This window comes from Schistocerca nitens, chromosome 7 (genome assembly GCF_023898315.1).
Source record: "Schistocerca nitens isolate TAMUIC-IGC-003100 chromosome 7, iqSchNite1.1, whole genome shotgun sequence".
Classification (NCBI taxonomy): Eukaryota; Metazoa; Arthropoda; class Insecta; order Orthoptera; family Acrididae; genus Schistocerca; species Schistocerca nitens.
Genome location: NC_064620.1, coordinates 279,292,159 through 279,318,105, shown reverse-complemented (window position 1 = coordinate 279,318,105; position 25,947 = coordinate 279,292,159). Strand labels below are relative to the sequence as shown.

Here is a 25,947-nt window from a genome sequence, read left to right as displayed (position 1 = left end):
TGGATGGAAAGCAAAACGTTATAGCTGATGCTTTGTCGAGGTTACCTCAAAATTTAACAGAATTTACTGAACTTACAGAACAGACAACAGACTTTAGAATCCTATTAATGTATGATGGTACTTACAGCCCATATTATCTAAAACTTTGCAAAAATATGAAATTCCTGCAAGAGAAAGACCCACGATGGAAGTCAGTAAAAGAACAACTAATTAAGGGAGAGAACACCAAGATCTCTACACACTATTGTTTATCTGAAGGAGTTTTGTTTTATAGGCACACACCCACTTCAAGGCATTGGTGTGTATGCATACCTGAAGACTCTGTGGAGAACTTTATACAGTACACTCATCGGGTTTGGGGGCACTATGGTGTTTCCAAATGCATGAGTAAGATATCCACTTATTGTGACTTTCCAAACATGCGTAGGCGCATTCAACAAGTACTTAGATATTGCACCATTTGTCAAAAGGTAAAACACGGCAACAAGGACACAAGAACAGAGTTACATCCTATAATACCAGAGAGGCCTTTATCAATAGTAGCTTTAGATGCTGCAGGACCCTTACCCACATCAAAAGGAGGAACTAAATATGTGATTGCATTATATGATGTATACACAAAATATTTGAAATTGTTTGCCACAAAACCTGTTACCTCACAACCCATCATTAAGAGAATAAAAGAAGATTACATTACACGAGTGGACAAACCACAGGCAATTCTTACTGATAACGCAACGACTTTCACGAGCCACAGATGGAAGAGTTTTATGACAGAACAAGACATAAGACACATACTCATTTCACGATTTCACCGAGAAGCAAATCCGGTGGAACGGGTATTCAAAGAATGGAACAGGTTGATCAAAACATACATCCCACATAAACAGACTAAATGGTTAGAATACCTTACACCATTCGAAGAAATTTTTAACAATCTACCACACACATCTACAGGCTATACACCAGCCGAACTAATGTTTTCTCAACAGGAAAGAAATGAATGGATCAACCCTTTACCTAAGTTAACCAATCATGAAGTTACTTTGGAAGAAAAGATCAGAGAAGCACTGGTACACTTAAAAGAACAGGGTCAAAATAGAAAGAGAGCATTTGACAAAAGACATAGAAACAGAACAGAATACAAGGTAGGAGAGGAGGTACTACTTAGGACACACCCTAAGTCTACCAAGGTTAAGAAACTGAACAAAAAATGGCAGATCCTTTATGCTGGTCCATTTAAAATTAGTAAAATTCCACACCCTGGAGCATACTTGCTAAACTACCCAAAAACTGGGAAAGTAAAGGGATTATATCCACATAAAGATTTAAGGAAGTATTTAAGACACACAGAACCTAGTATGAGAGAGAAAGAATAATCTGATTTGGAAGCTATGACAATATCAGGGAAAAGACACATGTGTAAATAGTAAACTTTACTTTAGGCAATAAGTTACATTTAAGTAAGAAAGTAAACTAAGTAAGGTATTGTAGAGAACAGGAGGAATAGTGGAGTGCTAGAGACGCACACTACATGTTCTAAACACTTCATGTACATAACAAGTCAAGGTTACACAGTAAGTTCACACTATGTACAGCCAAAAAATAAGAATAAGGAAAGCTATGTACAAAAGATGGATGACAAATTACAAGAGAAAGGAAAACCCACCACCATAACACTAAAGCTATAGCTATGAACATGATGTACAATATTTACAAAACCCACCTTAATTCTGTGTAAAACGCAGACAGTAAGAGAAGGGAAAACACTTAACACTGAAAACAACTGTCATCTCAAGCTAACATTATACACAAACACTTGCAAGGTAAAGCCTAGGCAAACTGAAGCAATATTAAGCACAGATTACAGTAAATGAGAGGAAAAAGCAGAAACTATATAGTATACACTACTTTTCTTTCAGATAGAAGTGCCAAGCAAGTAAGGAACAATATAAAGACACGATAAATGCATATGAAAAGCACAAAAGGTAACCTAAGTTGAAGTGTGAGCAAAAGGTAGTATTCTGAAAGCTGAATAACAAGGAGGAATATTTTGTTGTAAGGAAAAGGCAAACTGTTGAACTATTATAGACAACACTTTTGTCATACACATGGTAACTGTCAGGGAGAGATAAAACTGAATTTTTTGAGAATTTTGTATGTGAGTGAACACTGAGGTAATCCTACAGGGAGCCTTACTTTAGTTGTAAGTATTAGAGGAAGGAGGAATTTACAGTGGGACCAGAGGATAAAGCCCGGCCCACATTAATGATGGTAGTATTGAGGAAATGGAGGTGTTGGTACCTAATGAGAGGGCCACACAAATATTGTAGATTTAAGGTGAATGAGTGTGTAATGAGAATAGAATATGTGTGAGAGTATGAAGCCACAGTGAACCTCTGAAATGATCTAGAAACTATGTATGTTATGATAATAAGCAATGGCAAGTGTAAAGAATTTTCCATTAGAAAAGCACAGAATACACCACAAATAACAACACTTATGTTGAGAATAGCTCAAATTTGAAGCCAACTCAGTAGGGACCACCTCAAGGCACAAAATAACACAAGAAGCAATATGCATTTTGCAACATTTCTTAAGTGTATACACACAGTTATCTGTAGTTGAGAAAACAACAAATTAACATTCTGTAACCTAGCTAACATCATAAGATAACCTACATGAAACCTAAAGAACCACTAATATCTGAATAAGATTATTGCTCTTACTGTAAACTAGTAACTAACCTATGAAGTTAATAAGCAAACAATACCTCAGGAATGCTAAGAGAATGTATGACATATCTGCATTTAACAGGAAGAATATGCAAAAGCAATATTTAAGCAATATTAAGCTACAAATCCTTTTACACACAAAACTATATACATGTACACACACACATTATAGTGGGAAGCACACATGAAGGACTTGTACATAGCCATAGCAGAGAATATGATATGATTTTTGAAACATGCAATGGATAGCCATGCAAAGCATGAAGCTCTGAAAATATACCTACTTAAATATTGTTTGTTAAGAGTGTACATAATACATTAATAGAAGAAGCATGGAGAGTAAAATTAAGGTACGTTTCAAGCTTGTAATACGAAAAAACGCTGATACACAAACGATGCTTAAAGTAAAACGCAGACCTCAGATATGCTGAGAGACGAATTTTGCACTAACTTGACACAACTTGTAGAAATCACTGGGATACAAGTGAGAAACAAAGAGTAAATGTGGAGTGAATGTAAATATTTATGGTTAAAAGTTCTTCTTTGTAGGTATTGTAGATTGGTAGTTTTTAGCATATTTCTTCACCTTCTACTTGTAGTGTAAAAATAACACGACTTGCAGTAAGAAGTGGTGAAGACCCTTGTGAATAGCGAAGTAGCAATTGAACCTTGAGAATGGAACTTATGTACAACAGGAGTTCACCCTAAAAGAGAGAAAATAAGAAAGAAAAATCAAAGGTTGAAAAAGTTCAGCTCTTTAGGGTAAGATACTTAAATTTCATGTTTAAAAATGTATGTGTAAACAAAGTCATGTAACATGTATGTATTTAGTATTAAGGATAACTGATGCCACAAAAGAATAATGACAAAAGAATGAAGGATTTTTCATGTGAAACAAAAGTATATATGAACTGGAATTTCAGAAGTATAATTATTTGTCCTCTTGTTTTGCATATTTTCATGACGATGTATGTCATAAAAAAAATGTTGGCATGGAAGAAGACAAAGTGAGCCTTGTGACAAGAGTAATGGAAAAAACGTGTGTGAAAGGAAAAAGTCTTTAAGTGATTGTGAAAAATCATCTCTCTCAAGGGAGGAAAGTGAAGAAAAAGGGGTGTGAGTGTTAGTGCTTGTGTTACGCACCTGTGAGGTGATAACTGCGGGCTGGAAGTTCGCGCTTCGACCCTGGAGCAAACCAAGGGGCGTCGTAGCGGGTACTTTGGGTACTGGCGCAACCAACGAGACTTCTAGTAGCATTTACCACCAGGAATCCAGCAGTTTCACAGCCTCCACGTGAAGGGACAACGCGGTCATGCGCGAGGACAGGAACAACAGTGTGGGATAAGACAATGCGTGCCGTAGACGCAAGAGCCAAACAATGGTCCCACGGAACAAAAGCCTGCCGACCGCCAACCGTAAGGGAAACAATGGATATCCAATCCCAACAGGACGGATCTGAGGACTCGCCAACGCGAGCAAAAGAGGAAAAAACGTAATTGTAAAACCAAAAAAATCTTTTTTGTATGTAATATATATATGTGTATATATGTATGAATTTGTTGTTGTTGTTGTGGTCTTCAGTCCTGAGACTGGTTTGATGCAGCTCTCCATGCTACTCTGTCCTGTGCAAGCTTCTTCATCTCCCAGTACCTACTGCAACCTACATCCTTCTGAATCTGCTTAGTGTATTGATCTCTTGGTCTCCCTATACGATTTTTACCCACCACGCTGCCCTCCAATGCTAAATTTGTGATCCCTTGATGCCTCAAAACATGTCCTACCAACCGATCCCTTCTTCTAGTCTAGTTGTGGCACAAACTTCTCTTCTCCCCAATCCTATTCAATACCTCCTCATTAGTTACGTGATCTACCCACCTTATCTTCAGCATTCTTCTGTAGCACCACATTTCGAAAGCTTCTATTCTCTTCTTGTCCAAACTGGTTATCGTCCATGTTTCACTTCTATACATGGCTACACTCCATACAAATACTTTCAGAAACGACTTCCTGACACTTAAATCTATACTTGATGTTAACAAATTTCTCTTCTTCAGAAACGATTTCCTTGCCATTGCCAGTCTACATTTTATATCCTCTCTACTTCGACCATCATCAGTTATTTTACTCCCTAAATAGCAAAACTCCTTTACTACTTTAAGTGTCTCATTTCCTAATCTAATGCCCTCAGCATCACCCGATTTAATTTGACTACATTCCATTATCCTCGTTTTACTTTTGATGTTCATCTTATACCCTCCTTTCAAGACACTGTCCATTCCGTTCAACTGCTCTTCCAAGTCCTTTGCCGTCTCTGACAGAATTACAATGTCATCGGCAAACCTCAAAGTTTTTACTTCTTCTCCATGAATTTTAATACCTACTACGAATTTTTCTTTTGTTTCCTTTACTGCTTGCTCAATATACAGATTGAATAACATCGGGGAGAGGCTACAACCCTGTCTCACTCCCTTCCCAACCACTGCTTCACTTTCATGCCCCTCGATTCTTATAACTGCCATCTGGTTTCTGTACAAATTGTAAATAGCCTTTCGCTCCCTGTATTTTACCCCTGACACCTTTAGAATGTGAAAGAGAGTATTCCAGTCTACACTGTCAAAAGCTTTCTCTAAGTCTACAAATGCTAGAAACGTAGGTTTGCCTTTTCTTAATCTTTCTTCTAAGATAAGTCGTAAGGTTAGTATTGCCTCACGTGTTCCAACATTTCTACGGAATCCAAACTGATCTTCCCCGAGGTCCGCTTCTACCAGTTTTTCCATTCGTCTGTAAAGAATTCGCGTTAGTATTTTGCAGCTGTGACTTATTAAACTGATAGTTCGGTAATTTTCACATCTGTCAACACCTGCTTTCTTTGGGATTGGAATTATTATATTCTTCTTCAAGTCTGAGGGTATTTCACCTGTCTCATACATCTTGCTCACCAGATGGTAGAGTTTTGTCAGGACTGGCTCTCCCAAGGCCGTCAGTAGTTCCAATGGAATGTTGTCTACTCCTGGGGCCTTGTTTCGACTCAGGTCTTTCAGTGCTCTGTCAAACTCTTCACGCAGTATCGTATCTCCCATTTCATCTTCATCTACATCCTCTTCCATTTCCATAATATTGTCCTCAAGTACATCTCCCTTGTATAAACCCTCTATATACTCCTTCCACCTTTCTGCCTTCCCTTCTTTGCTTAGAACTGGGTTGCCATCTGAGCTCTTGATATTCATACAAGTGGTTCTCTTCTCTCCAAAGGTCTCTTTAACTTTCCTGTAGGCAGTATCTATCTTACCTCTAGTGAGACAAGCCTCTACATCCTTACATTTGTCCTCTAGCCATCCCTGCTTAGCCATTTTGCACTTCCTGTCGATCTCATTTTTGAGACGTTTGTATTCCTTTTTGCCTGCTTCATTTACCGCATTTTTATATTTTCTCCTTTCATCAATTAAATTCAATATTTCTTCTGTTACCCAAGGATTTCTATTAGCCCTCGTCTTTTTACATACTTGATCGTCTGCTGCTTTCACTACTTCATCCCACAGAGCTACCCATTCTTCTTCTACTGTATTTCTTTCCCCCACTCCTGTCAACTGTCCCCTTATGCTCTCCCTGAAACTCTCTACAACCTCTCGTTCTTTCAGTTTATCCAGGTCCCATCTCCTTAAATTCCCACCTTTTTGTAGTTTCTTCAGTTTCAATCTGCAGTTCATAACCAAGAGATTGTGGTCAGAACCCATATATGTCCCTAGACGTGTCTTACAATTTGAAACCTGGTTCCTAAATCTCTGTCTTACCATTATATAATCTATCTGATACCTTTTAGTATCTCCAGGATTCTTCCAGGTATACAACCTTCTTTTATGTAACAAAAATTTTTTGTAGTTGTTAAGAATATCACCTAGTATAGCACTTCTTCAATTAGATTTAGAGCAGAGCTGAATTTTTTCTTAGAGATCTATATAGATACACTCCTGGAAATTGAAATAAGAACACCGTGAATTCATTGTCCCCGGAAGGGGAAACTTTATTGACACATTCCTGGGGTCAGATACATCACACGATCACACTGACAGAACCACAGGCACATAGACACAGGGAACAGAGCATGCACAATGTCGGCACTAGTACAGTGTATATCCACCTTTCACAGCAATGCAGGCTGCTATTCTCCCATGGAGACGATCGTAGAGATGCTGGATGTAGTCCGCTCCCCACACCATGATGCCGGGTGTTGGCCCTGTGTGCCTCGGTCGTATGCAGTCCTGATTGTGGCGCTCACCTGCACGGCGCCAAACACGCATACGACCATCATTGGCACCAAGGCAGAAGCGACTCTCATCGCTGAAGACGAGACGTCTCCATTCGTCCCTCCATTCACGCCTGTCGCGACACCACTGGAGGCGGGCTGCACGATGTTGGGGCGTGAGCGGAAGACGGCCTAACGGTGTGCGGGACCGTAGCCCAGCTTCATGGAGACGGTTGCGAATGGTCCTCGCCGATACCCCAGGAGCAACAGTGTCCCTAATTTGCTGGGAAGTGGCGGTGCGGTCCCCTACGGCACTGCGTAGGATCCTACGGTCTTGGCGTGCATCCGTGCGTCGCTGCGGTCCGGTCCCAGGTCGACGGGCACGTGCACCTTCCGCCGACCACTGGCGACAACGTCGATGTACTGTGGAGACCTCACGCCCCACGTGTTGAGCAATTCGGCGGTACGTCCACCCGGCCTCCCGCATGCCCACTATACGCCCTCGCTCAAAGTCCGTCAACTGCACATACGGTTCACGTCCACGCTGTCGCGGCATGCCACCAGTGTTAAAGACTGCGATGGAGCTCCGTATGCCACGGCAAACTGGCTGACACTGACGGCGGCGGTGCACAAATGCTGCGCAGCTAGCGCCATTCGACGGCCAACACCGCGGTTCCTGGTGTGTCCGCTGTGCCGTACGTGTGATCATTGCTTGTACAGCCCTCTCGCAGTGTCCGGAGCAAGTATGGTGGGTCTGACACACCGGTGTCAATGTGTTCTTTTTTCCATTTCCAGGAGTGTATATGTAAAAGTGTAAAAGGTACTGTTCACTATCCGCATGAATGAAGGAAAGTGACCTCATGCGTCAGTGAACAGTAGGGGGCGGTGTAGTGGAACAGACCCCTCCCCACTGACGCAAATGACGAAAAAGGAAAATGTTTATTTTTTTTATTCAAATGAAATCACGCAATTAATTATTTAAATTATCATTTTTGTAAATTAATATTAAAATAAATAAATAAATTTTCTTGTAAACGCGCTCTTTGGTCGGAAGCAGCGAAGACAAGGCTTTGCTATCTCTGACCAAAGAGGTGCGGCAGCGTTGATAGACATCCGCCAGTCGAGAGCGGCAGCAGTTGCAATTAAGGTCTCTTACTGTGATAACACGTAGAGCAGTTCATAGGAACAGTGCTAGTGACTGATGTATTCTTGTAAATGATATTGACCAGTTTTAAGATTCGATAATGTCAGATTTCATTGCAACTCAATTTCGTATGGTCGTAAATAAGTACAAGCAATAAATGAATATGAAAAACAGCAAGATCAAGAGTTAGAAAAAATTCATTTCTATACCTACCTACCTCAAGAATCGGAGGGAGAAAATCAAGGGAGACAATAGCCTGACCAGCAGCTATCAAGAGAAAACAAAGATCTACAGAGCCTACTGTAAAATTAGGTAAAAATGGACTCTGAAAGCAAATTCACTCTGTTAAATCTCAAAAATTATCCAAGGTTGTTATTTCTGTAGTAAATTGACCCATATTGTCCGATACGGTCGTGAAAAGTTACATTCTCAATACTGCATTAAAAACATTAGAAAACTTTAATAGAAATTTGTTCACATAGAAATAAATTTTCTATTGGCAATTTTACTTCGGATCGAAAATCAGGGGTAGTCTCATTCACTAGTTCCTATTCCCCTAAACTTTAAAAAGTAAACTACCTACCAAAAAACAAAATTTACTACACATCCCCCTCCTCCTTTTATTTTGCTCCTCATAGCTTTCGCTTGTCAAAACGTACTGCCCCGTGAAAACAGCGTCCAGGGCACTACACCAGTTACGCCACTGCGTGATGGCACACACCTCCGAGAGCGTGGCGAAAAGTAATGCCTCTGAATTTTTTTTATGCAAAAACTTAGAGCTTTTTGAGTAGAACAACCAATCCACATCTTTATTCCTTATGTATACAGATTTTCAGCCATCTGCCGCTAGAGCGCTCCGAATTGTAATGTGCAACGTGGCGGTGTGCGACATAACTATGTCGACGAGTTTGAAACAGTGTGCTGTAATCGAGTTTCTGACAGCAGAATATTTCTTCCCTACATGGCGCACCTTCTCCTTCAACACGACAGTGGAGACCATTCACGAGTGCTGCGACGACTGCAACAGTCCGACGCCTTGGGTTCACTGTCGTCGATCATTCTCCATACAGTCCCCATTTGGTCCCACCCGACTTTCATTTAAAATTTAAAGAAAACATTCGAGGATTTCTGTTTGGTACTGATGAAGCCGTTCACAGGGCGCAAGTCTTTCGATTTAACGCCACTTCGGCAACTTACGTGTCGATGGGGATAAAATGATAATCAGGACAACACAACACCCAGTACCTGAACGGAGAAAATCTCCGACCCAGCCGGGCCCTTAGGACTTGCATCCTGTCGCGCTGACCACGCTGCTACCGAGGCGGACACTGATGAAGCGGTGCAAGCAGAACCGAGGTCGTGGCTCCGTCAACATTGACTATATCAACAAAGTGGTCTCTCGTTGGGAGAAGCATGTTCCTCGCCAGGGTGACTACGTTAAGGAATAAAGATGTAGACGTGAAGAATGAAGATACAGAATGTTAACAATGCTTGCTTTATTTAAAAATCCCTAGGAATTTTCACATAAATAATTCGGAGGCATTACTTTTCAGCACGCTCTCGTATTATGTTAATACATAAGTTCGTAGCGGTTTTTTTACCTACGAACACCTTTGCGTTGAGATGACATTCCTTTCTGTTTTCATCTATCTTTCATTATTTTCTCTATTATGTTAGAAAATAATTATTCACTTTTGTTTCAAAACTTTGTGTTGCTTTAGTGATTAAGGTGAAGGCTAAATTGAGAAATAATGAAAAAATTTCCGATATCTTCTCCTTTTTAAATGTAATGGAGGATCGAAGGAATCGCCGTTTCCTAACAAAAATAGCAAAAACTATCACATGCATAGGAGATTATGATATTGGTCTGGAGGGGTAAGCCGGCCCGAGTGGCCGAGTGGTTCTAGGCGCTTCAGTCTGGAAACGCGCGACCGCTACGGTCGCAGGTTCGAATCCTGCCTCGGGCATGGATGTGTGTTATGTCCATAGATTAGTTAGGTTTAAGTAGTTCTAATTTATTTTTTTTTTTTTTTTTTTTTGGAGGGTAAACGAGGCGACGTAAGTACGAACTGCTTGTAATAAATACCAGGAATATAATCATAATTCCTAGCGTTTGGTAGCAACCATTAAGACTACTTGATGAAAACGATCTATAAAACTGCACTCACTGTACCTATAGTTACGTATTATCCGATACAGCTGACACCTCTTTCGCTCGCTGGTGTCATTGACAGGAGCACGATCTTTTTAATCTTAAGAAGAGAATTGAGGTCGATGACATGGCATTCAGTAGCGATAAGGATACGGTAAAACTGCGTGACTACGGAGGTGCGCTGCTCATTGAATCAGCGCAACAGGATGCCAGGTTTTACCGAGTGGTGGTGCCAAACGCTGCAAAACCGCGCGCCGACCTCCTCCCCAAAGTGCGAGCGGGTTTCCCACATTTCCAGGAACTCCAGACTTAAATTCGCACTAACTGCTGTCGCCGGTTGAGGTGCACGTAGCGCCTCCGGATGGTGGCAGTACCAGGAAGTATTTAGCAGGAGAGAGCGCTCTGGCGGTTTCCAGCCGTCACGTGTCCACTGCCGAAACTGTTCAAAATGGTTCAAATGGGTCTGAGCACTATGGGACTCAACTGCTGAGGTCATTAGTCCCCAAGAACTTAGAACTAGTTAAACCTAACTAACCTAAGGACATCACAAACATCCATGCCCGAGGCAGGATTCGAACCTGCGACCGTAGCGGTCTTGCGGTTCCAGACTGCAGCGCCTTTAACCGCACGGCCACTTCGGCCGGCCGCCGAAACTGTGGGCAGCACTATACTTACAGAATCATCAACGTTTGCCGCCGGCGGGCATAGCAGATGTTAACGATGTACACCCCTGCACCAGGACAATCTACCTCTGTGCGACAGAGCGCTGGCTATCCATCTGGAGATAGCTGTGTCGAATCCCAGCTACAGAATAAGTCTTCATTGCGATCATTTGGCCACCTAGGGGAGGACTGTCGACGACGTAAATTTCCTCATGGGCAGGCTATGCACCGTTGCCATGGGTAATATTTCGAACCTGTCTGCACGGTCTCACGTTCTGAAGGGTGATGCTGCTCATGGTGATCGTCTGCTACACAGGCATGTTTTTAGGAGTAGTATATACTTGTAAATAATAATCAGTTACGTTTCCTCAAGCACGTAGGGGAGGACTGTTGACGTAAATTTCCTCATGGGCACGCTATGCATCGTTGCCATGGGTAATATTTCGAAACCCAGTCTTCAAGAACAGTCGTCGAGCAGATGCGTAAAACTATAGACCTATATCTCTGACGTCGATCTGTTGTAGAATTTTAGAACATGTTTTTTGCGCGAGTATCATGTCGTTTTTGGAAACCCAGAATCTACTCTGTAGGAATCAACATGGATTCCGGAAGCAGCGATCGTGTGAGACCCAACTCGCATTATTTGTTCATGAGACCCAGAAAATATTAGATACAGGCTCCCAGGTAGATGCTATTTTCCTTGACTTCCGGAAGGCGTTCGATACAGTTCCGCACTGTCGCCTGATAAACAAAGTAAGAGCCTACGGAATATCAGACCAGCTGTGTGGCTGGATCGAAGAGTTTTTAGCAAACAGAACACAGCATGTTGTTCTCAATATAGAGACGTATACAGACGTTAAAGTAACCTCTGGCGTGCCACAGGGGAGTGTTATTGGACCATTGCTTTTCACAATATATATAAATGACCTAGTAGATAGTGTCGGAAGTTCCATGCAGCTTTTCGCGGATGATGCTGTAGTATACAGAGAAGTTGCAGCATTAGAAAATTGTAGCGAAATGCAAGAAGATCTGCAGCGGATAAGCACTTTGTGCAGGGAGTGGCAACTGACCCTTAACATAGACAAATGTAATGTATTGCGAATACATAGAAAGAAGGATCCTTTATTGTATGATTATATGATAGCAGAATAAACACTGGTAGCAGTTACTTCTGTAAAATATCTGGGAGTATGCGTGCGGAACGATTTGAAGTGGAATGATCATATAAAATTAATTGTAGGTAAGGCGGGTACCAGGTTGGGGTTCATTGGAAGAGTCCTTAGAAAATGTAGTCCATCAACAAAGGAGGTGGCTTACAAAACACTCGTTCGGTCTATACTTGTGTATTGCTCATTGGGATCCGTACCAGGCTGGGTTGACAGAGAAGATAGAGAAGATCCAAAGAAGAGCGGCGCGTTTCGTCACAGGGTTATTTGGTAAGCATCATAGCGTTACTGAGATGTTTAGCAAACTCAAGTGGCAGACTCTGCAAGAGAGGCGCTCTGCATCGCGGTGTAGCTTGCTGTCCAGGTTTCGAGAGGGTGCGTTTCTGGAAGAGGTATCGAATATATTGCTTCCCACTACTTTTACCTCCAGAGGAGATCACGAATGTAAAATTAGAAAGATTCGAGCGCGCACGGAGGCTTTCCGGCAGTCGTTCTTCCCGCGAACCATACGCGACTGGAACAGAAAAGTGCCCTCCGCCACACACCGTTGGGTGGCTTGCTGAGTATAAATGTAGATGTAGATGTAGCACGAAACGTTCAGAGATTTATTTCCCATTTTGAGGCGCAATTATTTTCAGGGGTATTGTATATGATACCTATGTACTTTTCGTTCTCTTTTTATGCTTTTACTGCAATCGGAAGATCTAAAAATATAAATCTCGGAATTTATTAGATGCTAAAATTAGAAAGTAGTATTTCTGGTGTATTTACTTAGAGGTATTGCACCTCATTTATTTGGCAGAAACTCACACACACAAAAATAACAACCGTGCTTAGACTGATTGTTCCATTGGTTCTTTGTAGAATATTTTATACGTTACAAACGAGAACACACATGGCACTGGTGTATATTCTACACTGTTGTAGAATATTACACGAATTTCTTGTGTGTTTTCATTCAGCCGGCCGCTGTGGCCAAGCGGTTCTAGGGTCTTCAGTCTGGAACCACGCGGCTGCTACAGTTTAATCCTGCCTCGGGCATGGATGTGTGTGATGTCCTTAGGTTAGTTATGTTTACTTAGTTCGAAGTCTAGGGGACTGATGACCTCATATGTTATGTCCCATAGTGCTTAGAGCCATTTGAACCATTTTTCTTTTCATTCACTACCCTACTGGGGTCACCTGAAGATACAGTAGCTTTGTCCAAAAGCAATGAACAAAAATAGAAACTAGTTCACACCTTAAACAATAAAACAAATACATTTTTACACCGAAGAATATACAGAGTCACATGTTGAACTCAAAAGCTCAAGCTACTGCATTCATACTAGATACGCAGAACGTATCAAGTGTTACACACATAAACAGTTCACAAAAGCTCCTGTAGCAGCACACACAAAAAACGCAGTACACACATTCACAAGTAGAAGAAAATCCTAATACACTCTATTACATCCAGAAATCACATACGACGGATCTAACGGAGGAGTTAGAGATTTTTGTGCATCCCAAAAAGTTGAGAGGTTGCACGCCAGTCTCTCACTTTAATAACACTGTCACTCAGATTAATATTCATATTTTAGATCATGATTTCGGTGTTCCCCGGTACTACATTTGGTATGTGTGGAGGCAATGGAGAACAGGAAGAAACATGAAACTTCCTGGAAGATTAAAACTATCTGCCGGACCGAAACTCGAACTCGGGACTTTTGCCTTTCGCGGGCAAGTGCTCTACCCCTAAGTGGGAAGAGGGGAGTCCCTTTGCAGGTACAAACCACAGAACGCTGCTTCCCAGAATCATTCGCTCAGCCAGGTCACAAGGCACAGCATTTATAGCCCGCAATCCATCTTTCTCCCTGAATGATATTTTTACTCTGCAGCGGAGTGTGCGCTGATATGAACTTTCCTGACAGATTAAAACTGTGCCAGACCGAGACTCGAACTCGGGACCTTTGCCTTTCGCGGGCAAGTGCTCTACCAAGAGAGCAAGAGAGCACTTGCCCGCGAAAGGCAAAGGTCCCGAGTTCGAGTCTCGGTCTGGCACAGTTTTAATCTGTCAGGAAAGTTCATATCAGCGCACACTCCGCTGCAGTGTGAAAATATCATTCAGGGAGAAAGATGGATTGCGGGCTATAAATGCTGTGCCTTGTGACCTGGCTGAGCGAATGATTCTGGGAAGCAGCGTTCTGTGGTTTGTACCTGCAAAGGGACTCCCCTCTTCCCACTTAGGGGCAGAGCAGGGGGGCGCCGATTCGCAAAACATTTTACCTGGGCCAGATAACAGACCATCCCGAAGATGGCCAGTTGCTGGAAAGTGGATGGAGGAATCCATGTAAGAGAGATTCCGCCCCCGTTGGCTGAGTAGTCAGTGCGGCGGAATGCCACGCCAAGAGGCTCAGGTTGGATTCCCGGCGGGGGCAGGAGATTTTCTCCGCTCAGGGACTGGGTGTTGTGTTGTCCTCATCATCATTTCATCCCCATCTCCGACGCACAAGTCGCCCAATGTGGCGTCGAATGCAATAAGTACTTGCCCTCGTCGGCCGAAATTCCCCGAATGGGGGACTCCCGGCCCACAATGCCGTATGCCCATTTCCATTTTTGCTGTAGTCTAAGCTTTTGTACAAATGGTGGGACGGTCATAAAACTCCAAGCATGCTCATGTTCTTTCAGAAGAAGGCTGTTAAGCTTCCCAGATATTTTTTCGCAGTCTGTGTTCCAGACCACAATAAAGACAAACGATACAGTTACACACCAACTATATTATCTGTAGGATGGAGTAAGACAAAGGAAAACCATGTCACCCACAAACAAACCTACAAATCTATTTCGATGTTCTATATTGTTACTGTAGATGAACCGGCATATGACGTGACCACTGTTAGAAACTTGTCGGCTGAACATCCTTTTCCTGTGATAGAGACAACTGTCTGGAAGTATTCATTATTTGTTTTGATTCTCACGGAGTGTATTTCATAACTACATAAATTCTGCAATACTTGTCCCGGTTACATTAATGTGGCCACCTGTCTAAAGCCTGAATAACCACCTTTTGCAGTGCAGACATGCAGGAAGAGTCATTAAGGTTTTGGAAGGTAGCGAGTCTGCACGGGATAAGGCAGCCAATGCACAGTGTCCAATTTTCGTCCAAAGCGCCGGACGTCTCCATTCATTTGTTCAAATGGGGAGGTCAATAGCGTTAGCCACCCACCTTTAGGCCTGTCGGCAATGACAGAAGCGAGGCGCACGCCGTGCAGTCTTCCTCAAACGATTTTGCAGAAACTATTCGGTAGAAAAATTTCGTTTTTGCAATAGTTATAGCTGTATATGTCAGTTTCATAATGATGTGCCCATCATTTCGTTGATAGTCATGATTATTGTGATATTTACGTAGGAGTAACACACTCTCGAAATTCGAAAAAGTGTGCAATGAAAAATAGGAATCCCTATGATTTTGTGTTTGGTGTATATTACGAAATATGTCCCTGCTCTTGAAATTTAGCTAACATTTTGAATTTTTCTTTACACTTGGGTGAACGTCTCTACCTATCACCAATATCGAGAAAATTGATCTGATGTAGCACACTCATTTGCGATCGTGCGTCACCAGCAATAAAGCGATAAAGCCACATTCCTCACATCTCATAAATGGTTTTAAGTATTGAAATGAGATTTTGGAAAACCATAGCATGAAAAGAGGAGAGAATTTTGCCATATGGTTATTATGCAAACCTTCATCATCTACCATGTTATTCCACTAACTACAGACTTTTTCAATGGAAGAACGTAATTTTTAGGGGCCATAGATAGCTGGTGAAATGAGAAATGCTATGGGTTTTGGAACAACATTAGTGACGACATTACACGTTTACTTTGTACCAAGGATGTGCTTTTTCATAAGATACTGACCTTATGTTTCGTCAGTTTCTCACTTAATAAAATTAATAAACTTAATAAACCACTGTTTCAGAATTCTCTCGCAGTTGCATGTGCACAACATGTTAGTGACACTGTGAAAACTCCGCACAGTTACACTCATTACGCTTCTATGAAAGTTACAAATGCTAAGAAGCCAAGTGGAAATAAATTCCTGCATTTTTGGCAGAATTGTTTTTAGGTACTAAACAAGGAAAAGGTATACATTCTTTTGAATAGTCGCCACGCAAGCGAAGGTGTGGAGGGGCTCCATATTTACAAAAATGTGAGTGTAGGCCTCAGTTTAGAAAGGTACTTGCCCTCTAGCGCTTGGCATTTCTGCTGCAGCGTCTGCCCGTATCCACGACCATTGTCGCTCTCCTCTTCCGTACCGTGCCGACTGCGCATCTGCCGGCCACAGGAATGTGGAGCTGTGAACAATGAAGTCTTACTTTAAAATTTGTCCTACTCAGTAGAATGAGTATTATCAACTGAAAGTACTTATTGTAAAATCTATGTTAGCATCTGCGAAACAAACGCACTTAGTAAAAGTTGGTTGTACCCTACGTTGCATGTCAGTCGTGAATAACTGTTGACTGCACCATCGCAAGAGCAAAGAACTTCAAATTTTGACTGGTTCTTTATTGCTTTTCGGTTTCTTGAGCATACAATCATCTTCAAATTTACAGAATAATGTTAATTAAGACACTGAAAAGATATTGTAATAGTAATGAGTATTTATATTCAATTATTGACAGCGTGTTATATCACATCATATATACTACAATCAATTTTATCTTATTCATTTACATCGCTTTTTTTGTTTTCCGTGTTACAAAGCATTGTTGTGGGCAGCTGAGGTGAGAAAACGTTTGACAGTCTCGCCGTGTATAATGTAGCAACATGGCATGGACCGCTGAGGTTTAAATCGATTAAAGAAATTGCCTACCAAGAAGATCAGAAGCGCTGCTAAAATATTCAAAGACTACTACTAGGTATGCCAGTTATTATCTCTATGCATTCCGAATCGTGAAAATGTGCCAGTGGACAGGACAGGAATCACAACTAACAATAAGCACTTCGTGAATGCAGCCAGCTCGCTTCATACTCATTTCGAACATTGTGAACACTTAACTGTGCATAAAATTTATGTTGGCATTCCTGAGTGCTCATTAAAATTTATAGACCATCCCAACAGTTATTCCCCTAGTCATTCAACTCTTAATTTCGCAGCTAAAATTAACCTGTTTCCTTACTTGACTGATATGATATAATTTGAGAGACAATAGCAATTACATATTTATACACGGTGGTCACAAACAATCTGAGAAGCTTGTAATGGAGCACTGTAACTTGTGGTGAGAAATAACAATTAGTGTCACTTATTTGCATAGCATAGACTATAGCGCACGAGACCGCTCAACCTTTGGCATGAGTTTGATCCTCACCACCGTCCCATAACCAATGTTTGTAGCGCTCTCTTGTTCGGTTTTAAGGAATCAAAAGAAGACTCGTTTGGCGACACCATCTCTGGCGGGCTGCCAGAATTTGCGCATGCAACGGCCTGATTGGCTATCTTCAATGCTAAGTAACTCGAAAACGACACAGCCTATCGAATTTTTTCTCAACAATTACTTCTCAGCCCAATCTACCCTGCAACATCCTTACAATCTTTTCAGATTATTTCTGACCACCCAGTAGATGCGCCGCAATCGAAGGCTCTGCAGTGAACAAACACAGCAGTTCGCATTTATCAAACATAATGCTTTTCAACAGGTGGCTAAAAGTGACGAACTGTGTCTTTCGAAAAAAGTTTTCTGACTTGTTGCATGTGGGGAGGTATGTGTGGATTCAGCAACAGTGTAAGAATAACTGCCGTAAATTTGTGAAAGAGAGACGGATAGGGTGAGCAGCAATCTATGTTTGTTTGCTGATGACGCTGTAGTATAAGGTAAAATAACATCGTTGAGTAACTGTAGGAGGATACAATATGACTTAGATAGAATTTCTATTTGATGTGATGAATGGCAGCTTGCTCTAAATGTAGAAACATATATGTTAATGCGGATAAACAGAAAATACAATCCTGTAATCTTCGAATAAAATACAGGGTAAGTCACCTAACATTATCGCTGGATATATTTCGTAAACCACATCAAATACTGACGAACCGATTCCACAGACCGAACGTGAGGAGAGGGGCTAGTGTAATTGTTTAATACAAACCATAAAAAAATGGACGGAAGTATGTTTTTTAACACAAACCTACGATTTTTTAAATGGAACCCCGTTAGTTTTGTTAGCACATCTGAACGTATAAACAAATACGTAATCAGTGCCGTTTGTTGCATTGTAAAATGTTAATTACATCCGGAGATATTGTAACCTAAAGTTGACGCTTGAGTACCACTCCTCCGTTGTTCGATCGTATGTATCGGAGAGCACCGAATTACGTATGGATCCAAAGGGAACGGTGATGGACCTTAGGTACAGAAGAGACTGGAACAGCACATTACGTCCATATGCTAACACCTTTTTATTGGTCTTTTTCACTGACGCACATGTACATTACCATGAGGGGTGAGGTACACTTGCACACGTGGTTCCCGTTTTCAATTACGGAGTGGAATAGAGTGTGTCCCGACATGTCAGGCCAATAGATGTTCAATGTGGTGGCCATCATTTGCTGCACACAATTGCAATCTCTCGCGTAATGAATGTCGTACACGCCGCAGTACATCTGGTGTAATGTCGCCGCAGGCTGCCACAACACGTTGTTTCATATCCTCTAGGGTTGTAGGCACATCACGGTACACATTCTCCTTTTACGTACCCCACAGAAAGAAGTCCAGAGGTGTAAGATCAGGAGAACGGGCTGGCCAATTTATGTGTCCTCCACGTCCTATGAAACGCCCGTCGAACATCCTGTCAAGGGTCAGCCTAGTGTTAATTGCGGAATGTGCAAGTGCACAATCATGCTGATACCACATACGTCGACGCGTTTCCAGTGGGACACACTCTATTCCACTTCGTAATTGAAAACGGAAACCACGTGTGTACGTTTACCTCATCCCTCATGGTAATGTACATGTGCGTCAGTGAAAAAGACCATTAAAAGGGTGTTAGCATGTGGACGTAATGTGCTGTTCCAGTCTCTTCTGTACCTAAGGTCCATCACCATTCCCTTTGGATCCCTACGTAATTCGGTGCTCTCCGATACACTCGATCGAACAACGGAGGAGTGGTACTCGAGCGTCAACTTTAGGTTACAATATCTCCGGATGTAATTAACATTTTACAATGCAACAAACGGCACTGATTACGTATTTGTTTATATGTTCAGATGTGTTAACAAAACTAACGGGGTTCCATTTAAAAAAAACGTAGGTTTGTGTTAAAAAACATACTTCCGTGCATTTTTTTATGATTTGTATTGACCAATTACACTAGCCCCTCTCCTCACGTTCGGTCTGTGGAATCGATTCGTCAGTATTTGATGTGGTTTACGAAATATATCCAGCGGTAACGTTAGGTGACTCACCCTGTATTATGACATACTGCTTGACAAAGTTACGCCTGTTATCGAGGCACAGCGTTACAAATCTATTTGAAACGGAACGAGCACATAAGCACGGAGACGTCGAACAATTCAAAAGTGAGCTGCTAAATCCGTAACTGGCAGGTTCGATCAACACGCGAGTGTTAGGAGATGCTTCGTGAACTCATATGGCTACCGGCACTAGAATAGCTCTTCTTTTCGAACAATTAATGAATGATTATTATTTATTTCACATTATTAACGTGCTTTTGAAAGATTGTTATTACTGTGGTACTTGTGTATTATATGTTGTTTTCTGCCTTATGTCCATGAGTAACGTAGTGAAGTGTGTATTCGTTTGAAGGTGGTTCTATAGCGCTGCCAGGGCTCTGTTAGGCTGCTTTTGGTATAAAATGAAACATGCGATAGCTGCCCATCCCACATAATTTAATAAAGTAACAAGCACGCGATTTAGGCAACATAATGTTAGAAGCAATTCATTAGTTACACAATAGATAAAAAGTATTAATATAATAATACTGTCCAATATAATAATAATAGAACCCAACATCGTTACACTCACTCATTCATGAAGCCCTCCAGAGAATACTGAAACGAAAAGTCAAATCAGCTGTCATCAAAGTTTTCAACCACCCGCTATAGTACACACACCCCACCTCCCCCCCCCCCCCACTAAAAAACCCTCGTCGGCTCTATCCCCCCCCCCTCTCTCTCTCTCTCTCACTCATACACACACACGGTATAAACATCATAAATAAAAGTTAGTCTCCAACATATACTTCGTTAGGTTGACAACAAATAGATAAACATACCAAAGAAGATGAAACACGCAATATTTACGTTGTGAAAAACAGTGTACGACGAAATAGTTGTATCGAGTGACAAAAGAACAATAGTCCACCACAAAAAAGAGTGAGAAACATGGTGAACAGTGTGTGGAAGGCGAGAAAACAAAGATGTGATTATATGGCAGTGATAAAAGTGGTAGTGCGACCTCCAGAAAAGGCAGTTTTATTTACAAAACAAGTATTTATATGCTTGCTTCGGAGGATGGCCACACAAACAAACTTGTTAATGTTAGAAGTATTCAGCTTATAATGTCGATGCTTTCCGTAGGTGTGTTCACTTATTCACAACGAATCCGAGTATTACGGTAAACATACTCGCAAAAGGTCCGATTGCCACAATGAAATTCCAATTCCCAATTTGAAAACCCTCCTGATATGTTGCAAGAGATTAGTGCGAGAAGGTCAAATATAACTTTATTTACTGTGGACAGAAATGCTGCGGGGTGCCAGACAGGGCGGTTATATCATGCAGATAACAGACACGCCACAAAATGTTTCGAAGTGTCACGTAACGTTTATCACCGTTTCCTAACGACCACGTCTCACTCAGTTTTCTAGGAACGCTAGGAATGCTTAATTGCCGGAATTCCCTTTTCATAAATGTCTGTTGAATTTAAAGGCTATTAACTACGGATACACATTTAATTTGTTTGCACAGTGCTGCCAGGATCACGGTACTGTTCCTATGTCAACACACAATGCTGCACATTCCTCGCATAGCTAGTCTACCAAAGGAATTGCTGGAAATAGCGATGTTGGGCAGTTAATTACAGCCAGTGCATATCCTCACAAATTATAGATTTTGAGGTTAATTTCTGCAGAGAACTTTGCTTGTACCACAACAACGAATATTTGGCGTCGAGAAGCTGATCAAAAAAGGTATTCAAATGCTGCCAGTCAGAGTGCGTTCAGAAGAAGCTGCTCATAAAAAGTGTCAAAGACTGGATCTTGCTGATGAGAAGGTTTCTCGATGGTAAAACAATAGCCATTAAACGGATCAAAATTCTTTTTAAATTTACGGAAGACAAATTTTTCAGGTAATATTGAAGAACTGACTGGCGTGTGTTTTACCTCGAAGTACTGCCTGAGTAGGTGCCTCCCTCCGTTTGGTGAGAATGTTACTCGGAGGATGCACTGCTTTTATGCTACTTTTGAAGTGAATTTTATCTGAAAGTTTACAAACGTCGATTTTAAGCATTGGGACACACACAGCATCCTAGAAAAGTATCTTTCCGTATAGACAAGCGTCAGGACCACACATACTGTCCGTCGCTAAGCTCAGAGTAATGCAGAGGTCCTTGATATACTATTGCGGAAAGTAGAGGAAATTTTACTCTTATACCAGTTGCTACTGTAACAGCAGATGCTACAACAATCAAACAGGTTCTTCTTTACACCAACAAGCGGAAAATCCGTTCATCACATTTCAGATCATTGCTGATTGTCATAAGACATTTATACATTGGAAGAATTTATCAGCCAACTGCTTACGACGTACAGGAACTCCTAATATTGTTCCACAAACGTCTTCAAGAACTCCACTTCTGCTACACAAAACATTTCTCGTTATTAAAAAGAGATGATGGAAATTTCGGTTAAGGAGTGCACTTGCTACCGGTATGTTATCAATGAATGATGAATCCTAGCCACCAATTTCCTAAGAAGAGTTGAAGTTTCAGGTTTAGAAAATGTGTAGCAACTAATGGAAGTAGTCTTCCAGAAGCAGGAGGTGACTTAATGCACAAATCTGTCCTTCGCTGCCATTACGAAACTGGTTTAAAAATGGTTCTGAGCACTATGGGACTTAACATCTGTGGTCATCAGTCCCCTAGAACTTAGAACTACCTAAACCTAACTAACCTAAGGACATCACACACATCCATGCCCGAGGCAGGATTCGAACCTACGAAACTGGTGTGACAACTGCCAATGTTAAAAGAGTTTCAATACCACGATCGCAACGCCTGAGCTTCACGATTCGCCGTTATTCCACAAATCCTCTACTGCAAGTTTCTGCAAAATTAAACCTTCTCCTATCCTCCTCAACAACATCGTTACACAAGAGATACATTAATACGAGTATATCTTTTAAATGCCTGTTCGCGCGCGAGCGCTCGCGCATGTGTGTGTACGTGCGCACAAAGATGAGTTAAGTATTTGGGTGGTGGAACGACATTTCGACCTACAACAAGCATAAAAGCATACGTTCTTGTACATAGTGGTGGCTAAACCTCATAATTGTAGTATATCACTGCCAAAGGCACACACGAACGTGCCCCAGAGTCTATAAGTATTATGTATTACAGTTCTGACGTCGTACACGCTGCTATGTAATAGCATAAATGCACTGTTTGGTGATGTAGCGGCCTGCACAGTATGGACCAAATAAAAGTGACCTGAAAAATATTTCGTGTGTCTTAAGATAAGCAATCCAACTTTCATCGTCTGCCCCAATTGCAGGTTAGCCGGCCGCAGTGGCCGTGCGGTTCTAGGCGCTACAGTCTGGAGCTGAGCGACCGTTCGGCCGCAGGTTCGAATCCTGCCTCGGGCATGGATGTGTGTGATGTCCTTAGGTTAGTTAGGTTTAATTAGTTCTAAGTTCTAGGCGACTGATGACCTCAGAAGTTAAGTCGCATAGTGCTCAGAGCCATTAATTGCAGGTTAGGTAAATTGTACAATGAAGGCTTTCACGACCGGATGGTACTGCTGTTGATAATTCTTCCGGGTTATATGGCCGTGGTCCATGGAATTGGTTTGCCTATCTTAAGGTGCATGAAATATTTTCTTCATGCCAATTTTATATTGCCAACCCTCTATAATTTTCAACGCTATCTGTGGCATACAAAAGTTATGTCAGTCGTAAGTTATGTAAAAGCCGTGGAGCACAAAATGTTGAAAATATTCATATAGATGGCATTTTGCAAAAAGTATGAGAATGATTACTAAAAACGGACTACAGGACACAAACCACAAGTACAGAAATGGAGAATCTCAGCGGTCAAGTGTCGCCACACAAAAAACTTGTTAAGAAAGCGAACCAGCACTGAAGGTAGTGGAGATTAACGTATACAAAGGCTAACCAACCTAGATATAAAACCAGAGGTCAGAGAGCGATATATACATGGTGTAAATATTGTGATCATACGTACCTTAATATGTACCCAGTGCAGTGTGTTAGTTGCTGATTCCCTGCGTCTAACAGTCTTCCCGCAAACACGTCACATAATTTACTGGCTGACGCTTTCCACACGGTCGTAACTGCTCCACCAAATGGACTTCACCTGTCAGTGTACACTAACCGTTTCGCCTCCGCGCATCCACACTTCACTTGACCTGCAGCCCAGTGGAAAACAAGTATTAATGGCTTTCTCTTGCTACATGTACTTGGAGCTACTAACCAAGCTAAAAATATACCACTCCTAATACCCATAATTATTAGTCTGAAAATGAAGTAATTACTGCTGTAATGTTGTTCGGTATACCGTCTTCAGTCACCAATAAAAATATCTGCACTTATACCCCTAAACCCTAAGAGGTCTGTACGATGGGTTCAGTGATAAACATTTCAGGAAACAAACAGATTATCGACCTTTGGTGTTTAGTCTGTTAGCTGCTATGGTTGCACGGCACTTATAACACAACCTTGGCTCTGAGCACTATGGGACTTAACTTCTGAGGTCATCAGTCCCCTAGAACTTAGAACTACTTAAACCTAACTAACCTAAGGACATCACAACCATCCATGCCGGAGGCAGGATTCGAACCTGCGACCGTAGCGGTCGCGCGGTTCCAGATTGTAGCGCCTAGAACCGCTCGTCCACTCCGGCCGGCTATAACGCAACCTGTTCCGTTGTAAATGACCTCAAGTAAATGACCTGAAGATCTACTGTAATGGATCACAGATCATTTTAAATCACCTGAAGTAAATTATCTGAAGTACTATTGCAACGGATCGCAGATCTGAAAACTGTCTTGTTTACCGAAACCGGTCATCTGACTGAAGTGCAGTAATGACAGCAAAGAAAGTGTTATTAAATATTTTGGTGAATTTGTCACACTAAAAAGACCCTAAGATTCAGGATCAAAACGTATCTAGGATAATTTGTATAAATATTGTATAAAGTCAGTGTTATATAATCGAAATTGAATAAGTATGTTCTTAAGCCAGAATTATTATCAGTTGCCTCTGTTATAAGTACTTTCTGAACTCTTCGCCATTGTGTGGTGGCATAAAAACATTTGAAGTCAACGAGTCTCGTGTTGGTGGCCAGTAGCGCAAAAGAGAGATTGAGAACTCAGTGAACTAACATACTTAAAAGGAAGTAGCCGCCCGAAGATGTCTGATCCATTATATCTTCAATTACTTGGGGTGATTGTCGGATATGCTTTTGTAGTGATTCTAATCTTTTTCCATCAATCATCTGTTCAATAAGCCCGTCACGAATTCCCCTCCTGTGCCACCCTCTTCATCTCAAAGTACACAGAGTATTGTTTCCATCTACGTCCTTACGTAGCGGTTAGGTGTATCTCAATCTCTGTCTCCTCTACAGTTCTTACCTTCGACAATTCCCGTTAGTACCATGGAAGTTATTCCCGGATGTCTTAACACGTGTACCATCATCAAGTCCCTTCTCCTTGTCAGTGTCTTGCATATGTTCATTCCTTCACAGATTCTGCGGATAACCTCTTCATTCCTCATCTACTTAATTCTCAACATCCTTCTATAGTGTCACATCTCAAACGCATCGATTCTCCCACAGTTCACGATTCAATACCATAAAATACTGAGCTCCATAATGTTCTTCCTCATGTTAAGGCCTGAGCCATGGCGACTTGTCGTACCGTATCGATATCGATATGATCTTATCTTTGGCTCTAAGTTGTTGTCCAGCGAACGCAGCTTCCTCTGGCGTGACATGGAGGGCCGGCTAGCTGGGTCTGCAAGAGGAGAATGGTAGTTCGTATGACGAGGGTAGAATTAGTGGTGTAACCAAGCAGAAACGAGGCCTTCCGTCGCCACCCATCTGTCTCTGTGTTGGAGTAAACTGGGAAGGATATGCAGGGGGTCATGTTGGCCTGTCTTTGGATTGAAATTCCAAGGAACATCAGGAGTGGGTTATTAAAAACTCGCCGAGCTGTTAAAGGCGTGTTTACTAGCATTTCTGGATACTCCGGTTCTGTTCATTGGCACGGAAGTTCGTGCCTCCATGGAATTTGCAGGCTGAATTGTATGAGCAAGAATTTGTGTGTTACAAAGGTCTGTTAAATACACTCCTGGAAATTGAAATAAGAACACCGTGAATTCATTGTCCCAGGAAGGGGAAACTTTATTGACACATTCCTGTGGTCAGATACATCACATGATCACACTGACAGAACCACAGGCACATAGACACAGGCAACAGAGCATGCACAATGTCGGCACTAGTACAGTGTATATCCACCTTTCGCAGCAATGCAGGCTGCTATTCTCCCATGGAGACGATCGTAGAGATGCTGGATGTAGTCCTGTGGAACGGCTTGCCA

General features: G+C 41.8%; 1 non-coding gene across 1 annotated transcript; it reads left to right on the top strand.

The window, feature by feature from the left end:
• The first annotated feature begins 10,005 nt into the window (after positions 1–10,005).
• On the top strand, positions 10,006–10,089 carry Trnas-gga (transfer RNA serine (anticodon GGA)). The gene is given in 2 exon segments: positions 10,006–10,045; positions 10,055–10,089. It is a non-coding gene; the product is annotated as a tRNA-Ser (tRNA).
• The last annotated feature ends 15,858 nt before the right edge of the window (positions 10,090–25,947 follow it).